This window comes from Schistocerca piceifrons, chromosome 1 (assembly GCF_021461385.2).
Source record: "Schistocerca piceifrons isolate TAMUIC-IGC-003096 chromosome 1, iqSchPice1.1, whole genome shotgun sequence".
In the NCBI taxonomy this organism is placed as follows: Eukaryota; Metazoa; Arthropoda; class Insecta; order Orthoptera; family Acrididae; genus Schistocerca; species Schistocerca piceifrons.
This window is the reverse complement of record NC_060138.1, coordinates 999,909,821-999,918,624: the sequence shown is the minus strand read 5'-3', so window position 1 is coordinate 999,918,624 and position 8,804 is coordinate 999,909,821.

Here is an 8,804-nt window from a genome sequence, read left to right as displayed (position 1 = left end):
ATCCACCAAGCTAGTAGGAATTAAATCGGTGTATACGAAATGATTCTATCAAACGTTCCTGTTGAATTGCAATCTCCAGGCCCTATTTAGTCGTGTTAGATAACGTGTTACTCTCTGTCTGCAAACCTTCGTGGCGAGAAGACTATTTTGCAAAATTTTTATGTCGCACGAGCAGGTCGACCATATTGCGAGGTACGGAGGCGTCATCTTTCCACGACAAGAAACTCCATAGCAACTGTTTCCTGGCACCCAGATGAACTTCCGTCCTCAAGAACATGTTTTATGGATAATTATACAGGGTGTAACGGATATAAGAGCAGCAAATATTTTTGTGTGTGGCCCCATAATATAAACACCCATCAGTGTATTGGTTGGTTTTTCTCTGTGTCGAACAAACTTCCCACAAACACGTCACAAACTTTATGACCAGACGTTTCCTGCACGGTCGAAAGTGCACCAATAAGAGGTATAGACTAACCGATTTGCGTCCATGTATGCACACTGCTGCGCCTTATCTGCTGCACAGGGGAAAATGTGCATTAATAGCTTGCTCTTGTCACATGAACTAGAAGTTACTGGCCAACCCAAAAACATACTACTCCTAATAGCTATAATTATTATTCAGCAGATGACGCAACTACTGATGTAATTTTATTCAGTACACCGTCCTCAGTCACCACAAGAAAAACAAAATATCAGCACTTATACCCGTTACACGCTGTTTCCACCGGAAAAGTGTCTGATATTCTTTCAAAACTAGAAGCTATGAAGAGTTTTTTGTGAACATATGAATCACTGGCAACGTTGATGTATAAAAGGATCTCAGGTGGCTAATCTTACCATAAGATTACAACATAAATACCAAGTACTGCTGGAAGAATTAGATTTCAAGTTACAGCTTTCTGTTTGCTAGGACCGGTAATAGTAATGAGGTGGTTTACTTCACTTATATTTGAAAATGAAAGATAGGATAATTTAGATCTAAAATTGAACAATGTGTTCTGTGACATTGGACATCTTATTTAAGACTGTTTTCTTGGGTCTTATTTACGCGCGCGCGCGTGTATGTGTGTGTGTGTGTGTGTGTGTGTGTGTGTGTGTGTGTGATGTTTGTTTTACAGATATTAAAGTGCAAAAAAAAAAAAAAAAAAAAAAGAGATGCTGTGCCTCAGTTAAAAATTAAGGAAAAGTGTCTATGATAATGTGAATCGAATGAGTGCTGAATAAACCGATCATTTCTCTTTATCTTTTTATCGTCTCTTAGTGCTAAACGAGACAAGAAGTCGAATAATATGACAATACGCAATGCTTGTTGTTATCTGGATCGGTAGGAAACCAAATAAAACGTTCCTGTCCTATGTCTGAATTGCGTGTAAATATAATGGTTTCGTCTCCAGTGCCTGAATGTGAAATATTAAACTCGTATCCTATATCTGAATTGTGTGTAAATACAATGGTTTCGTCTACAGTGCCTGAATATGAAATATCAAACTGGTATAAGACGCATTGCACAGTAGATACAAAATATGTGAAATAGTGTATGATTTTAACGAACAGTTAATCGCTACTAGACTCGCTATAGGATATATGGGACTGTATGTCACCCTTTGTCTTCGTTTCAATTCTGTAACTGTACATAAGAGCACAGTCACAACACTGAACTCTATAAACTTATCTCACAGACACTTCTCCAGTATATAACTGGTATACTGGGCTGATGAGGGGGAGAAGGATCTTACCATGGCATTTCACTACGTACAAACCACTCAGTTTCGAGCAACTGTCTGGCAACACAGACCTTCGTCGGTAGCTGTAAGTGGATGTTAAGGGGGGTAGGACGTGAAACGGACCGACTTGGAACAGGAGAGGCACCACAGGATATTTTAATTTACACTGTCTATACTTTTACAAATAAATTCATAAAACTTTGTTAGCATGACCAGGAAGGATTCAGGATTCACACTCATAGCAGAGGAAGTTCAAAAACATAACAAAACAGTTTTTTTTACATGTGAAATTTTATCATTTTGTCACTTGGTATTGGCTGAATTTGTTGCTGTAGGTACACTTTTCTTCATAAGTAAGAGAGATTCTTCGATGAATTTTGCACAGCATACAAACCATACTTACAGGTGTATCAAACTCTAGAATTTCCCAAATCTGTTAAAAATTGTGGTAAAAATTGAGATAATTAACTATAAAATTCGAGTATTCTCTAAACACGAAGTTTAAAACGTAACAGCCCATTCATTTTTCCGTAGATTAAATAAATTCTAGAGTTTCACACACCTGTAAGCTTGGTTTGTAAGGTGTGCAAAATTCATCGAAGAATCTCTCTTACTTACGAAGGAAAGTGTACCTATAGCAACAAATGCAGCCAACAGTAAGTAAAAAAAAATCATGAAATTTCACATTTAAAAAATATTTTTTTCGTGTTTTTGAACTTCCACTGCTATGAGTGTGAATCCTGAATCCTTCCTGGTCATGCTGACAAAGTTTTATGAATTTATTTGAAAAAGTATAGACAGTGCAAATTAAAATGTCCTGTGGTGCCTCTCCTTCTCGAAGTCGGCCCGTTTGATGTCCAACGCCCCTTAACTATAGCAGGAGATGAGGCAAATATCTGCCATATATTTCTCTCTGCGTTTTCTGTCGCTGCGCAGGTTGTCCAAATTAAAAAGGTAACCTTAAGTTTGCCTTTACAAGATGTTCAACGTTAGTTCGAGAAAGCTTTGATGATCGTGTGTGTCACACTAAGTAAAGAACTGTAAAGCTGAAAGCATGAAATTTGACTTCAGACGACGGTCAAACAAAATAAACATTGATGTACTCCTAATATGAAATATTAACAAAAAATTCTCCACTTTGAATTATAGAGATGTGGCAATCGGAAACCTCCCTTGCTGCCCACTCATAAAAGGGCTATTTGTTTGCAGGAACACGTCTGTAGTTGTGGTGCACTTAGAAATCTCCTACAACAATATCTTAGATAAAACAAAACGGTGCAGACCATTGATAATCGGCGTGCTGCGGTACTGTAGCGAGTGGATTTCAATGTTTACGAGGATTCACGCACCTACCAACAAACAGAAAGCCAATTACGCAACTTTAGTTTACTAAGATGATAATTAAAGCCTTACGACTACACGTGGTGCAGTCGTAAGTGACTAGCAAGCGGGCCGATCCGACTGGGTGGGAATGAACTTTCTGACTCTTGGTTTTCGTAGTTTTGCGTTTCTGGACTGCTGACCGTGAGTAGCAACTATCGTGTGTAAGTTTTTGTTTTCATTTTGGGCAACTCAATGTAGCTGACTGTAATGTGTCTTAACGTTTATTACACTAATCAGAAACATTTTTGTTTCCAAGACTATGAATGGTGTTCCCTGCTGTGTCGTCGATTATGATTTCGGAAATTAAATTGGTTTTTGACTATCGGGCTTAGTTTTCTTGCGACACGCTACCCTCTCTCTATACATCGAAATCCATGAAAACGCTTGGTTAGTCCTCTGTGAGCACATTCTGTTGATTTATTATTGAGCAATTATCGTAATATGTACAAGGAATAACAAAACGGAGCCTCGGTTCAGAAATGAAGGTGGTTTGACAGCAGTGCGGATGAATTAGGAATGGACACTTAGAATCACGTTGTGTTTCTACCGACTTGCATCTCAGCATTGAGAGTTCGGACAATCGTTGGAAATGACTGCTTGTCCTTATTTCGTGAAGGTTTGTGGTTTGTGTTTTGTGATAATGCAGTAAAAGAAATCCTACAAAGCTGTGTAATTGGCGCAAATTCGTTTCAGTATGTCTGTGGAGAGTTAACTCAGAAAATGAAAAAAAGGGAAACTTAATCCTCCTGTAAAGAAGTGCGCTACGAATTTTATTTCGGCAGTATTGTTGGTGACCATTGCGAGAATTGGGCTCCACACACATTAAACCAATGAAAGAAACACGTTTTAATTTCCACATGAATGGGTTCAAATCTAGTGAGCTTGGTGGACACGCAGTTTGGGACAATCGACCATTTATTCGGTTTTCTCTAAATGTGTTGTGGAGTATCCGAGTAACCTCAAGAGCGATGTGTCTCGTCGTGCATCAAAACTGTTGAGCCTAAAGCATCTTTTCCTACAGAGCTAGGATCACACGCTGGCGAAGCAGATCACAGTAACACGTACGTGTACGCTGCGTATCTTTCGTCCTTGGGCTCTGAGATTCTCAACGAAAAATGGACCAATCATGAACTGTGCCGTAAGGCCACATAACACAGTGACGCGTCCGCTATTCAGGAGACCTTTATGAAATTTCGTTGGCTTTGCCGATGCCAAAATGCGACAGTTGTGAGTGTTTACTGCCCTAGTAAGCGTGAAGTGTGCGTCATCACTCCACAGAATATTCCAAGGCCACATGTCATCAACTTTGAACCTTGCGGTAAACGTAAAGGCAAAGTCAACTCGAATGTCTGCGTCACGTGGCAAAAGTCGATGAATAATGTGAACACTGTATGGATATCATTTCACAACTGTCGGCAGCACTTTTTGAACGGTACACCATGGAATGTTCAGCTGTCGCGACGCAGCTCATGTACTGCTTGAAGATTGCACACTGCGTTTAGCTGTGGCAGCAGCGACTTCTTCAATAATTAGTGGCGCTACTGCTTGTTGGTCATGTTCAACGCTGGTGTGGAAGATGACCTCTCCATATTCCTTTAATGCGTCGATAGTCGCGAATAGCAGCAGCACTATTGCTGTTGTTTTGATAATTTAGTCTTGCCAGTAAAGCTCTCATCACCTTGTCCAGGCCCCTGTTGACTGTCTGAAACTGTAATTCATACTGATGCTTGTGTTCCAGTTCTACACCGCTGCTCCAGTACCACCGGCTAACGGAAGGTCACGACACTAACACTGATAACAAAGCAAATCCTGCAGCGCAAAATGAAGGTACCGATGAGATAAATTATTTTCGGTCTACACTGGCTCAAGTAGCGGAAATTTAATTGTAACCACTGTGTACTACGTTCCTCATAGACTGGTTAAAAAGATCATGTGGCAATTGCTCTTACTGTGGTTTGGACAGAACCAACGGGCCACCCAACAGACTCTTAATTTCGCCTGACAGAAACGGATAGTCGTTTTGAAAACAAGGAAAACTGTGTGATACCAGAATTTATCCTCTGCCTATAATGCCCATACCTCACAATGAACAGCTGCCAATACCAGAGACTCCTGAGAATGTGACAGTGAATGGAGGTGAATACAGTGTCAAAACCGCAAAAGACAGAGAGTTACACGTGTGCCTCTTGTTGACACCGAAATTTGTATCTACCTCCACTGACAGTGAGCTTTGTGGAAGACACGGACAAAACGCAAGTGGATTCATGTATCTGCGAGAGAAGTTCCCAAGGATCAGTGAAACAAAAATAAAGGAAGGAATATTTTGAGTACTTCAAATTAGGGAACATTTCCTTACTTATTGAGTGATGACGAAAGAGTGATATGGTTGTATTTTACGAGGGTGTGTAAGACCTTGTAATGTGACAACGTGCCATTTAGTGAAGGCCAGGCATAGTCAAGGCGCAACGGTAGAGAAAGTGGACGCTTATGCCATCTGTGGGCCAGAATCGAAGGCAAAGCGGAAGTGGTTCCGCCTGGTGGCAGCTAAATTAAAGAACGCTATGCGGGAGACAGTGTCTGGCTTGTCCTGCACTCTGACAGCGAAATAACAAAAGAATTAAACTAAATAATATTGCTGCGTGTAGTAAAAATATAAATGTAATATAATAATAAATGAAAAGCACCAGTTCGCTTTTGTTCTACAATATTACTTTTATTGCTAACCGGTTTTCGGCTTGGAAGCCGAAAACCGGTTAGCAATAAAAGTAATATTGTAGAACAGGTAAATGTCTGAAGATGGCCTTATAAGCCGAAAACCGGTTAGCAATAAAAGTAATATTGTAGAACAAAAGCGAACTGGTGCTTTTAATTTATTATTATAATGTTGTTCTACCAAGAACCGACGTAAGATTCTGTTAATATGAATGCAATATTACTTTAATATATGAAAATGACTGTAATTGAATATTGTAATGCTCCGGTATTTTTAATTGTAAATAGAGAATTGGCGTAATGTAAAATAATGTTTAGGTGTGGGGGGAATCCACGAGAATGAGAACAGTGTACAGGTTGGCGCGTAATATTGGCGGTAGAAGTAAGTTGGTGTAGTAGCTCTGAGGCAGAACAAGTGTTAAGTGGCGTAAAAGTGACTGCCATTGTGTGCTACGGTAACGTTGCTAACAGACCATTTAGAAGTCAACTGAAAATAGATATGGACTTCGTTTATCGTATGGCTACAAGCTAAATTGACACTAAGGCTTGTAAGACGCGGTATTTCGAAGGAGATGGACTGTGAGCGGCAAAATAGTACGGTTTCCCGCTCTGGGGTACATGGCACTGAATTTTGTAATGCTGCGTTAATTGCGACGAGTTGCTTGTGCCAACGGCGAGGTTTTAAGGGACCAATAGCTGCACCCAACGGCGTATTGTGATCTCAATAACTGATGAGGTCCATTGGTCAGCTCACTTCGGCAGCAACGAATTAGAAGTTATCTTACAGGAGTATTATTATGAACAGTGGTGGTTATACCGATGCCATTACCAGTACATTTATATTCTGTGAATCAGTTTGTGTAATGGTCAAACCAAGTTCTTTACAGTGTGTAAAGTTTGGAGGCAATAATAATTTCGTGGTTTAAATTGCATTCCCCGAGTATAATCAATTATTTAAAGGAAATAGCTCATCATTACCCCATATCCAGTGATTTCTATGTGCTGCAACATCAGTGAAAAGTTATGGTGCGTGAGTATCGGTGTAGCTATATTGCACCAGCTCGATGTGGTGGCTCTTCAGTGCCTTGCCATAGTCAAAAACTACTCGGTTCCGGTCGAGCAACGTAATTCTCAATTAGTGTTTTCAGTAACTATATTGACAAGCAGATCTACACTCCTGGAAATGGAAAAAAGAACACATTGACACCGGTGTGTCAGACGCACCATACTTGCTCCGGACACTGGGAGAGGGCTGTACAAGCAATGATCACACGCATGGCACAGCGGACACACCAGGAACCGCGGTGTTGGCCGTCGAATGGCGCTAGCTGCGCAGCATTTGTGCACCGCCGCCGTCAGTGTCAGCCAGTTTGCCGTGGCATACGGAGCTCCATCGCAGTCTTTAACACTGGTAGCATGCCGCGACAGCGTGGACGTGAACCGTATGTGCAGTTGACGGACTTTGAGCGAGGGCGTATAGTGGGCATGCGGGAGGCCGGGTGGACGTACCGCCGAATTGCTCAACACGTGGGGCGTGAGGTCTCCACAGTACATCGATGTTGTCGCCAGTGGTCGGCGGAAGGTGCACGCGCCCGTCGACCTGGGACCGGACCGCAGCGACGCACGGATGCACGCCAAGACCGTAGGATCCTACGCAGTGCCGTAGGGGACCGCACCGCCACTTCCCAGCAAATTAGGGACACTGTTGCGCCTGGGGTATCGGCGAGGACCATTCGCAACCGTCTCCATGAAGCTGGGCTACGGTCCCGCACACCGTTAGGCCGTCTTCCGCTCACGCCCCAACATCGTGCAGCCCGCCTCCAGTGGTGTCGCGACAGGCGTGAATGGAGGGACGAATGGAGACGTGTCGTCTTCAGCGATGAGAGTCGCTTGTGCCTTGGTGCCAATGATGGTCGTATGCGTGTTTGGCGCCGTGCAGGTGAGCGCCACAATCAGGACTGCATACGACCGAGGCACACAGGGCCAACACCCGGCATCATGGTGTGGGGAGCGATCTCCTACACTGGCCGTACACCACTGGTGATCGTCGAGGGGACACTGAATAGTGCACGGTACATCCAAACCGTCATCGAACCCATCGTTCTACCATTCCTAGACCGGCAAGGGAACTTGCTGTTCCAACAGGACAATGCACGTCCGCATGTATCCCGTGCCACCCAACGTGCTCTAGAAGGTGTAAGTCAACTACCCTGGCCAGCAAGATCTCCGGATCTGTCCCCCATTGAGCATGTTTGGGACTGGATGAAGCGTCGTCTCACGCGGTATGCACGTCCAGCACGAACGCTGGTCCAACTGAGGCGCCAGGTGGAAATGGCATGGCAAGCCGTTCCACAGGACTACATCCAGCATCTCTACGATCGTCTCCATGGGAGAATAGCAGCCTGCATTGCTGCGAAAGGTGGATATACACTGTACTAGTGCCGACATTGTGCATGCTCTGTTGCCTGTGTCTATGTGCCTGTGGTTCTGTCAGTGTGATCATGTGATGTATCTGACCCCAGGAATGTGTCAATAAAGTTTCCCCTTCCTGGGACAATGAATTCACGGTGTTCTTATTTCAATTTCCAGGAGTGTATATTGTTCTTTAGTTAAGCATTCAAGGAAATTGCTGCCACCACAGAACGCATTGTGCCTTCAGCACAATGCAAGCTCAATAACATTAAATTCAGTAATTACAATTTTTGTAGTTTACATTAACCCAAAACAAGTTCAAATGTTTATCATGTGTGTTTATATATGTGAAATGATTCAGGCTGTGGTAGTTTTTTAAATGAATAATGTCCTACTACTAGGCAATATCAAACATACAGAATTAAGAGCTCCCTGTTCAGTCACTTCAAAGAGATTATCAGTGCTACTAATAATCAAATATAGACGTAAAAATAAGTTGGTTACGCGTCATTATCATGATTTATTCCAAAAATTCCGTGTAGTAGTTGGAGCACCATAAGGTGTATATTC